Source organism: Citrus clementina, unplaced genomic scaffold (genome assembly GCF_000493195.1).
Source record: "Citrus clementina cultivar Clemenules unplaced genomic scaffold, Citrus_clementina_v1.0 scaffold_9, whole genome shotgun sequence".
Lineage (NCBI taxonomy): Eukaryota > Viridiplantae > Streptophyta > Magnoliopsida > Sapindales > Rutaceae > Citrus > Citrus x clementina.
In genome coordinates this window covers 17,286,049-17,297,735 of record NW_006261964.1, presented here as the reverse complement: position 1 = coordinate 17,297,735, position 11,687 = coordinate 17,286,049, and positions in this window count along the sequence as shown.

The window sequence follows — 11,687 nt, the reverse complement described above, 5'->3', positions numbered from 1 at the left end:
TCTTTACCCTTCATATATTTTTTTTTTTTGATAGAAAGACTTACTTTCATTAACAAAGCTTTGAAAATAAGCACATGATTTGAGGAGGGAACGATCCCTTCCAAACACAAGATTTGTCACTACCTAGGGCTATCTTAGCTAGTGCATGAGCAATTGTATTACAGTCTCTAGAGATATGCTGAATTTTTGCCCTGCTGTTAAGTGAGTTCATCTTTTTTTGAATTTCAGCTATATTCCAGAATATTTCCGTTCTGCTGCTCTGCTTATGGAAGACAAAATCAAAGACTTCTTTGCAATCTGTCTCGACAGTTAGAGGTAGCAAATCAGCTTCCATTGCAATCTGGATCCCAAAGTTCACTGCTGCTGCTTCAGCTTGGGCTACATTCCTGTAGGAGGGTGTTCGGTTTACAGCTGCAGCTATCACTTCTCCATTGCTATCTCTGATCACCACTCCCAGACCTGCTTCCCTTTTCTCTTCATTTATGGCCGCATCGACATTTGCTTTAAATAAACCTTGCGGAGGAGGTAACCAGCTTGAGCTCTTTTCTGGTGTGTTGCTTGCTGCTGCTAAAATCTTCCCCATTTTTACTCTTGCATAAGCCTCAACTATGGCATCAGCTTTGGCTACTGTGATATGAGGATCTTGCTCTACATATTCAAAGATAGACCTGTTTCTTGAATACCAGGCTGCCCAGCACAATGCAATTATCCTCTGCAACTCCTCTTTGCTTCTACTTTTTTCTAATTCCTTCATCATAGATAACAAATCCTGATTTATAAGCACTTTCATTTCTGCATAATAGGGAGTTAGCTTCCACATCTGTCTTGCTGGTTTGCATTCCAATATGGCATGGACGATATTCTCAGCCTTCATTTTACACCTCGAGCATATTGGATCCTGCAACACTCTCATTTTCTATAGATTTTCTGCTGTTGGGAGCAGATTTTTTACAGCCCTCCACATGAAAATTTTTATTTTCTCTGGTAGCTCCATTGCCCATATCACATTCCATTGCCCACTGTTGTTTTTAGAGCAAGATGGTTCTTCAGGGTGCTTGATCTTCCTAGCTATTTGGTATCCGCTCTTAACCGAATATTGGCCTTTTTTATCATAATGCCACAAGATTTGGTCTGGTTGGGGGCTGTTTGGGAGCTGGATTTGCAGAATTTTTTCAGCATCTTCTTTGCTGAAATGCTAATGTATGAGTGTTTCTTTCCACTGATGATTGGCATCTATCAAGTCTGCTACAGTGGCTTCAACACTTAGAGTTACCGGAGCAATAGGTTTAAAAGTTTGAGGTCTTGGTATCCATTGGCTCTTGTATACCTTAACCGAATCCCCTGATCCAATTCTCCATCTCATTCATTTTTGGATGATTTGTCTCCCCCAAAGTATGCTCCTCCAAATGAATGATGGTTTTGATCCCAACTTGGCTTGTAAGAATTCACAGCTCTTGAAGTATCTTGCCTGCAGAATTTTCGTCAGCAAAGATTCAGGGTTTTGGATTATTCTCCAGCTTTTCTTGGCTATCAGGGCTTGATTAAAACATGCAAAGTCTCTAAATCCAAGTCCTCCCCTACCCTTTGTGTGACAAAGACTCTCCCACTTTGTCCAATGGATACTTTTCCGATCCTTTTTTACTCCCCACCAAAAACCAGCAACTACTCGTTGCATATAATCACATAAAGTTGTAGGAAGTCTAAACACACTCATTGCAAAGGCTGGAACAGCCTGGGCCACTGCTTTTATTAGAACCTCCCTACCTCCGCTTGAGAAATATTTGCTTTGCCATCCCGAGATTTTGCTTAAGATTCTCAACTTTATTTCCTTGAAAAAGCCGACTTTCTTTCTTCCAACCATGGAAGGCAACCCCCAAATACTTTTCATGCTTCGAAACCACCATTAGCTGGAAGATGTCTTTTATTTCATTTATTTGCCTAGCTGAAACATTTCCACTAAACAACATGGATGACTTTTCGAAGTTGAAGATCTGGCCAGAAGCAGCAGCATAACAATAAAAAATCTGCTTCAGCTTTTTGTAATCTTCCACTGCAGCTCTACTAAAGATTAGACTGTCGTCCGCAAACAACAAATGATTGATGAAAAGCTCTTTGTTGAACTTCAACCCCTGGAAATGCTTCTTTTTTTCTGCTTGAATCAGCATACTGGAAAAAGCTTCTGCACAAATAATAAACAAGTATAGGGATAAAGGGCAGCCTTGTCGTAAACCCCTCTCTGGCTTCACCAAACCTTTAGGCGCCCCATTGATCAGTACAGAGAAAGATGAGGTAGAGATACAATTCATAATCAAGTCAATCTAAGTTTTTTCGAATCCTAGCTTATACATGATTTGCTCTAGAAAATTCCACTCCACCCTATCATAGGCTTTGCTTATATCTAACTTCAGCGCAACTAGCCCATTTTTCTTTCCCTTGCTCATTCTAATTTTGTGAAGGCATTCATATCTTATAATAATGTTGTCTGTGGCGAGTCTATTTGGAATGAATGCACTTTGATTTGGGGATATTACATCATGCAGAATTTGCTTTAACCTATTAGATATGCATTTTGCTATGATTCTATAAATGACATTGCACAAGCTAATGGGTCTATAGTCAGCTACCTCTCTCCACTTTTTTATTTTTGGGATAAGAGCAATGTACGTATGGTTTAGTGGAGCGAGGTTACCTCGATCATTTAGAATTTGCAGACATGTAGCTGTTACTCCTTCTCCGACGAATTTCCAGTGCTTTTGAAAAAAAGCCGCAGGGAGACCATCCGGTCCTGGTGCTTTCGTTGGGCACATTTGGAAAAGAGCTTCTTTAATTTCCTCCTTTGTGAATGGTCTAGTCAACTCCTCGTTCATCTCTACTGTGACTCTCCTTGGTACACTTTCCACAGCTGCTTCCCTTTGCTGTCTTGAAGGCCTTGTTGTAGTGAAGAGGTTTGCAAAATGATCACAAAATTTGCTCTCGATCTCCTCAGCTTCTTTAGTCCAGTTTCCGTCTTCATTCAAAACTCCCCAAATTTTATTCTTTTGTTTTCTCGCTGAAGCTTTGGCATGAAAAAATTTCATATTTTTATCTCCCGCCAAAAGCCAGTCGACTCTAGACCTCTGCTTCCAATACACTTCATCATCAGCTAGCAAATTGTCAATATGATTTTCCATCCCCCTGATTCTGTCCCTATTCACATAATGGTCATAGTTTCTTTTCAAGTTCTTCAGCTCCTTTATTAGCTTCTTAACCTTTTTCTCTCTCCCCCCAAATTCAGTTGAGCTCCACAATTTCAGATCAGCCATGGACTTCTTTGTGGCTTTTTTAAAAACCTCTACGGCATCTGCACCCTTCCATTTACTTTGTTCCCACCACTCTCTTTTCACAATCTCTTAGCATTTTTCGTACGGACTCCACATGTCTTCATAGTGCATTCTTGGAAAAACATTTTTCTCATATCTGGCTCTTCTCCCCCTTTCCACTACTTCCATAACAATAGGGTAATGGTCTGAGCTCCATGTTTCAATGTGTTGGACAGGCAATTCTTGAAACACTCCACCCTAGTTTTTACAGCAAAAGGCTCTATCCAGCCTTTCTTCAATAATATGTGGCCCGAATCTTCTTTACCCTTCATATTTGAAAGAACACATATAGACATATAGTTTCACTTTCATTTTCTGTTTATCACCTATACTATCCAGCTCTTACCTCTTCTTATTATTTAGTATTTGTGTTTATGAGATTTGACTAGAAAATCTCCAATAAATTCAAAATGATACAAAGATTTTTATGTTTCACTTCATGATGAGTATTATTCCTTTCATTTTGTGTTTTGATATAACATATAGGGCTGGATTTGTTAAGATCTATAACAACTTCGTGTTGTAAATGCAAAATATTATTTCACCTCTTAAAAATAAATTTATCTTGTATTTTAGATATGGGGCTGGATTTGTTAAGATCTGCAACAATTTTGTGTGTTAAATGCAATATTATTTCATCTTACAAAATAAATTTTATTAAGAAAAAGAGATACAGAGAGGGAGAATATAAAGTCAAACATGTGAGCGAATTATATTTCACAATAAAGGTTTTAATTAAAAGATGAGTGTAAAAAATGAATTTAATGCATTTAAACAAAAAAAATGAATTTAATGCGTTTAAACACCCATTCAAAAAGAAATTACAAGTAAAAATAAATACATATCCCATTTGATCCCACATTAATGTCTCATAACAAAAAGACGAATAAGATTATTTGAAAGTAGAATTTGGAATAAATTAAAAAAAAATTATGGGTATTTTATCTTATAAGATTAAAATATTGAAATTAATCGTATGTTAAAAATACTTTAGTAGTCAAAGATAGTCAAGAGGCCTAAGTCAAAAAAACAAAATGAAAAAAGATTTAATTAGTCAATTTGTCAGAATTCATCTTTATTTGAAATTGTAAAAAATAATTTTTTTTTTGTAGTTATAAATAATTTCTAAATATTTTTTTTACAATTATGAATGTGTACATACAAACTACGTTGTCACTTGTCAGCGATGAGTAACCAATTGGCCAGCATTGTACGTTCACTTCACCAACTCGGCTTCCACTGACTGATTTAATGGGAATCCTGAATTGACAAATAGTATTTAATAGTATTTTTTTTATGGGAAAGTAAAATTTTCATTAATTCAATAAGGTGGATACATGTTTGATCTCGGGTGGAAAAATTTTCAACCAAATAAAAGATTCAGTCTTCTCCAATACTATCTTAGCTAAAGAATGGACACCAACATTACAGGCTCTAAAAACATACTTTGCTTCGAAAATTCTGAAGTTCGTCTTTAAGTCTTGAATTTCCGAAATAATCCAGCGTATCTCTGATAAGCTCCCTCCTCTGTTATTTATCAAAACTGCTACCTCTTGTGAGTCTGTTTCCAATATTGTTGATTGCAGGCTTGCCTATTGTGCAATTTGAATTCCCCATTCAGCTGCTTCTGCTTCCATGAGAGATACATCTCCCCTGAACTTTGCAGATTTAATGCATGCAGCTATGCATTTTCTTGTGGAATCTCTAATTATTGCTCCTAATCCAGAATATTGCCTTTTTATATCAATAGCTACATCAACACTGATCTTTAGCCATCCTTGGGGTGGAGGAGTCCATGCTGTTTGTTTTGTCTTCCATACTTTTTTCTTGTTCAGAACCTCTGGAAACTGTGTTCTCTTGAAAGCCTTAATAATTGCTTCAGCTTTGGCCATTGATAAACTTGGATCTAACTTTAGTCATTCAAAAATAAATTTATTTCTAGCATGCCAGATCACCCAAAAGATAGTCACCGGGAGCTCAATATCAGCTCTACTTAGTTTCTTCTGCAGCATCATTAAGTCTCTTAGAATATCTAGATTGCACATTTCTTGAATTGCACTTGCCAAAGTTGAGAGTTGCCAGATTTTCTTTACTACTTTGCAAGTAACCAGAGCATGCATGGTATGTTCCACTCTATTTCCACAATGCTTGCAGTGAGCTTCCTAGACAATTCTATGCTTCCACAAATTTTCAACTGTTGGCAATAAATTTTTTGTTGCCTTCCAAATGAAGATTTTGATTTTTGCAGGGAGGGTAAGATTCCAAATTATGCTCCAGTTGCTGCTCCTACTATTAGAGCATTTAGGTGAATCTGAAAATTTAATATTTAGAGCCACTTGATATCCACTTTTAACTTAATATATTCTTTTTTTTTGTCATAGTGCCAGATTACTTGATCCTCACTTCGTCTCCTCAGAAGGGGAATGCTTATAATAGCATTTGTATCTTCCTTCGAAAAATTTTGCTGGATTAAATCCACCTTCCACATATTGTCATTGTCTAACAGCACTGATACAATGGCATTAAGAGGCATTTTTGGTTTGGAGAGAGGCTTGAAAGTGGATGGTCTTGAGATCTAATTGCCTCCGTACTCTGAAATATTCTCCCTATTACCAATTCTCCATCTATAGCCATTGAGAATCACTTGTCGTCCTCGCAAATGCTCCTCCAAATATAAGATGAATTTGAGCTTATTGAAGCACTAAGGAAGTCAATCTTTTGACAGTACCTTGCCTTTAGAATCTAGCTGCTAAGAAATCTGGATTTTGAATCAATCTCTATCCTTGTTTCGTAACTAAAGCTTGATTGAAGCTTGATATATCTCTGAACCCCATCCCTCCTCAAATCTTGGCTTGACTCATCTCATTCCATATTGCTTAGGAGATGCCTATTTTTTCTTTCTTTTTGCTGCACCAAAATCCGGCAATAGTTCATTGAATGTCATCACATAATCCCATGGGTATCTTAAATACACTCATAGCATAGGCTGGAACGGCTTATGCCACTGCTTTGATTAAAACTTTTTTCCCTCCACTTGAGAAAAATTTCTACTGTCAATTAGATATCTTGCTCTGAATTTTTAGCTTAATCTCATTGAAAAAAAGTCTTCTTCTTTCTTCCAATCATAGACGGCAACCCCAAATGTTTCTCGTGCTTTGACACTACATTGAGCTGGAAAATTCTTTTAATGTCTGAAATCTTATTTGCTTGAACATTGCCATTAAAGAACATGCATGACTTGTCAAAATTGAAGATTTGACTAGAAGCTGTAGCATAGTGATAAAAAATATCCGTCAAGTGTTGGTAGTCTTTGGATGAGGCTCGAGAGAAAATCAAATTTTCATCTGCAAATAAAATATGAGAGATAAATATTTGTTGTCCAAATCTTAGCCTCTGAATTTGTTTTTTTTTCTCTCAGCCTGTATCAACAAATTTGAAAAACTTCTGCATATATGATAAACAAATATGGAGATAATGGACATCCTTGCCTTAAACCCTTTTGAGGGGTGATCATCTCCTTATGAACTCCATTGATGATTACAGAGAAGGTTGAAGTAGTAATACAACTCATTATTAAATTCACTACCTTCTCCTCAAAGCCTAGTATGCTCATTGTCAGCCTTAAAAACTCCCACTCAACTCTATCATAAGCTCTACTTATGTCTAGCTTCAAAGCCACAAACCTATTTTTTTTTCCTTTTACTATGTCTAATCTTATGGAGGCATTCATACCCAGCAATGATATTATCGGTTATCAATCTGTTGGGGATAAATGCACTTTGAGATGAATCAATGACAGCATGTAAAATAGTTTTCAATTTATTCGCAATTGGTTTTACAACAATTCCGTATATGACATCACAAAAAATTATTGGTCTAAATTCATTCATTTTCCTAGGCTTTGCATTATTTGGAATTAGGGCAATATAAGTGTGGTTTAAAGGGGCAATGGTATCTATTTTATTGAGGATGTGAAGGCATGTAAAGATGACTCATTCTTTGATAGATTTCCAATGCTTCTGATAGAAGGCAGCAGGTAAACTGTCAGGCCTTGGAGTCTTAATTAGACATATTTGTGCCAAAACTTCTGTAATCTCCTCTTCTGTATAAAGTTGACTCATGTATGCATTCATTTCTAGTGACACTTTAGGGATCATTCCTCTCAGTGCATCTTCCATCTGGTCATGAGTGAGGTTGGAGGTTGAGAATAAATCCGCAAAGTACTCATAGAATTGTTTTCCAATTTCTACACTCTCTTCAATCCATTTTCCATGTGCATCTTCTATGCCCTAGATTTTGTTTTTTCTCTTTCTAGATGAGGCTTTTAAGTGGAAGAACTTTGTGTTTTTATCTCTCCCTCTAAGCCAATCAGCCCTAGACCTCAGCTTCCAATAAATCTCCTCATTTAGCAAGAGAATGTGGATATGTTTTTCAATCCTCTTTAGCTCTTCATTACTTTCATACTTCCATTTATACTGTTGGAGGTCCTTAATTCTATGCATCAATTTTTCGAGCTTCTTCTTATTGCCCTCAAAAGTCTTATTACTCCATTGTATTAGTTCTACTAGCGAGGCTTTGCTGACTTGCTTTAAAAGCTGGACTATATCATTCCCCCACCTAATCTCCGTGTTTGGACCATTTTTTCTTAACAATATCTTGACACTTGTAGTAAGAGCTCCACATGTCTTTCTTAATGAGTTCTTGATAAAGTTATCCTATTATAATGTCTTTCTTCACCTTTGCCCATTACATCCATCAAGACTGGGTTATGATATAAACACCACGTGACCAAGTTGGTTGCAACTTGGTCGTGGAAAAAATTGGTCCAGTCTTTGCTGCACAAAAATCTATTCAATCGTTTTTCAATAAAGTGGCTACTAAACCTCCTATTAGACCATGTGAAAGGGTAACCCTTACAGCCAAAATCCCTCAAGTTACAATCATGGACAGCATCTCTAAATTCCTTAATCATACTAGCCTCCTTGTCGTTTCCTCTATTTTTATCATCCAAATGCAGAATTTCATTAAAATCACTAAAGCATAGCCATGGAGATGAAGACAAACCTACTAATCTTCTTAAGAGAGTCCACGTGTGTTTTTTTTTTTACTCATCTCTACATGGTCGTAAACCCAAATGCATCTCATCTAATTTCTATTTTCAGCTTTTATTTCAGCATCAATGTGGTGGTTGTTGAATGAGGTTATGTTTACCCTTGTTTTAGAATTCCATAACATAGCTAAACCCCCACTCTTTCCCTTACTACTCATAGCAAAATAATTATCAATCTTCAAATTCTTGCCAGCATTATTCATATATATAGTCTTCAATTTAGTTTCGCACAGGAAAATCAACTGAGGCCTGTACAATTGTAGGAACATTTTTAGAGCGATGAACGCTCGGTCATTCCCTATCCCCCAGACGTTCCAACTTAATATTTTCATGGTTGTCGGCAGGGCTACTCCGCAACCTCCACCGATTGAGTTGCAACATGATTAGTTTCAGCATTTTCCACTGTTCCCAAGCCATCCTAATATAGTTTGTGTCTGTGTGGAAACCGACTACTAGTGTTTGCTTCAACTACAATAGCTTTATGGGGGCTTTCAATTTGGTTCTTTTTATGGTTTGGGTTTGGCTTTGGTGATTCACCTCTTGACCTTTTTTTCTCCAATTGACTCATATCTTATGTGCCCTTTTGTATTTATATTTCTGTATTAAAGCTTCCATTTTCTTCTTTTGGGCCTAGTAGTTTTATGCCCAGCCCATCATACACTACTTCATTTGGACTCAAGCTGCCTTGGTCTTTACTGGGGCTTTTGATAGAGATTAAATATGGCTCCAAAATTTAGCGCCACTCTAAAATTTGTTCCCTCTTTATTTCCTGTTCCCACTTTTTCTCCCTATCTCCCATGGCCACTTAGGCTGTCAATTATGTTTTCAGCAGTAGTTGTGCAAGGTTGCTTCTAACTATTGTCTAGTTATTTCCTTGGTTCTAGAGTCATTTGCATTAATTGCTCACAGGTCTTGGTTGTTTGGCCTTCTTTCTCACCCGAATTAGATTGTTTTGACCCGAGTTCATTATCATATGGGTCCAAGCCAATTTATTGTAACTGACTTCTTCCATGGCATTCTAGTTCCGTGGAGCCATTGTTGGGTTGATCCACCTTTTGTTCCATTTATTACTTTCTCGATTCACCCTAGTTTTTCTGCTTTGGATAGAGCCCTCATGTAAGCCCCATAAGACAATTTTTCCTTTGGTTGCCCCTTGTATGTTACGCATTCTTTAAATTGATGCCCGATGATACCACAACAAAAATAAAAATATGGGAATCATTCATACAAGACTGGTAATTCCACCACATCATTATCTTCCAGCTCCAAGAAAAATTATTTTTTCTAATGGTTTTGTAATGTCGATGGCAACTCTGACTCTTGCATATGGACCAATACATTCCCCATCATCATCCGTTTCCACTTCTGGGACCTCTCCTAACAACTTCCTTAGCTTTTGAACATTGTCCTGTTCCATGCTTACTATAGGTACATTGTGGATCTGCCCCTAAAAGGCTACATGTGCAAATTATTCCTTCCTCATGTTTCCAATCCCACTAGGTTCTTTTAAATCAATGCTCTATCGAAATGCCACGGTCCTCCCTGCCATCACCTTTCGGTTATCTATTTCCAAGCCAAATTTAAAGAGAAACATATTGTTGCCCAATGTTTCAACTTTCACCTCTTTTATTGTCTTCCATGCTTGTGCTAGCGCGGTCTTGATTTCTTCCGTGTGTATGCTCTGTGCTAGCAATATTCTCCCCACCAAAGAGTTTGCCATTATACGTTCTCCTTTCCCTTGAGTTCCCCTTGAGTTCCACTTCTAAGCGACAGCTTGCATTCATTGCCTTCTCATATAGAGATAACATTACATTTGTGTATTAACTCATCTGTGTCCATGGATGTTGGACCCAAACTAAACCTCCACCTACTAACTACCCTATGTTTGCTGCCCCAAGATTTTTATCCCCTTTTCCACTCTCATAAATACACTCCCTGATTTAAAACCCCTAATAAAGGTTAAAACAAAACACTCAGTCTAATGAGTCAGATATTGAGATATTAAAACTCCTAACCTACTCCATTCTTTTGTTCTCTTTCAAGAGAAAAAGAGCATTCAAGAAGGAGACTGACCTATTTTGAATATTAATGTATCCAATAGTATCTACCCCATGTTGCTGGTGATTCATTTTAAATATATCCTATTTCTTGCAAAATACAAAGATGAAAATACCCTGGGTAAAAGAAGATGTCCAGTTAAATAAGTTAGATTATGTTTGGGAGTTAGGATTAAATATAGAATTAGATTAACTTTGGGATTAAATATTTTATCCCATGTTTAACTATTTTACTTGGATTGGATTAGGGAGGACTAAATTTAAATTTAGTCCTTAAATCATGGGATTAACAATCCCAATTTATAAGTGGGTTTAGATGGGATTAGAATAAGAAAAAAAATTCATATTTTTTTCATATATAACATTATTTTTTATTTGTAACCTAAAATTTAATTAATTAATTATACTATTCATGATTTACTTGAATTTATTTTTTATTTTGTTTTTATAGTCTAATTAAATTGGTACTTTTACTCCAATAAAATTAACTATTTAATAATTTGTTACAATAATTGATTGTATTAAATTTAATAATCACCAATGTAATATTAAAAATAATCATGGAAATTAATAATACAAGTAAATAATTTATTTTATATATACATTATTTGCTAACTTTTTGATAAAATAAAATATATCTAAAATATCTTATAAAAATTAATTAAATAGTTTATTAATTTATATTTATTTGTTATAATTATGATTATCCAATCCAACTTAATTCATTTCAATCCTAATAATTAGTTCAAATCAACGTGCCAAACGTAACCTTAAGGTACATGGGTTAAAAAAAGAAAAAGAAAAAGAAAAATGTACATGGGTTTAAAAAAAAAAATGTTGAGGTACATATTTGATATGTGAGGCCTCACCTACCATGCAGGACATAAAATCCCTATATGGTGCAGGGGCTGTTCTTGAGCCATTGGATTCAGCTTATTTGAATCCAACAGTTGGGGTTTTAATTTGAAAAAAAAAAGAAAAAAATGAATAAAAGCATAAAAAATAAGGCAACTGGTTGAATTTGTTCAGAGAAGAAAAATATTTTCTCCCTCCCTCTCTTTCTCACCCTCTAGAACATTGAACAAAAAAACTCTCATCTTTCTCCCTCTCAATCCCCACACTATCTCACTCTCGCTCTCGCTCACTCTCCCACTCCGACTC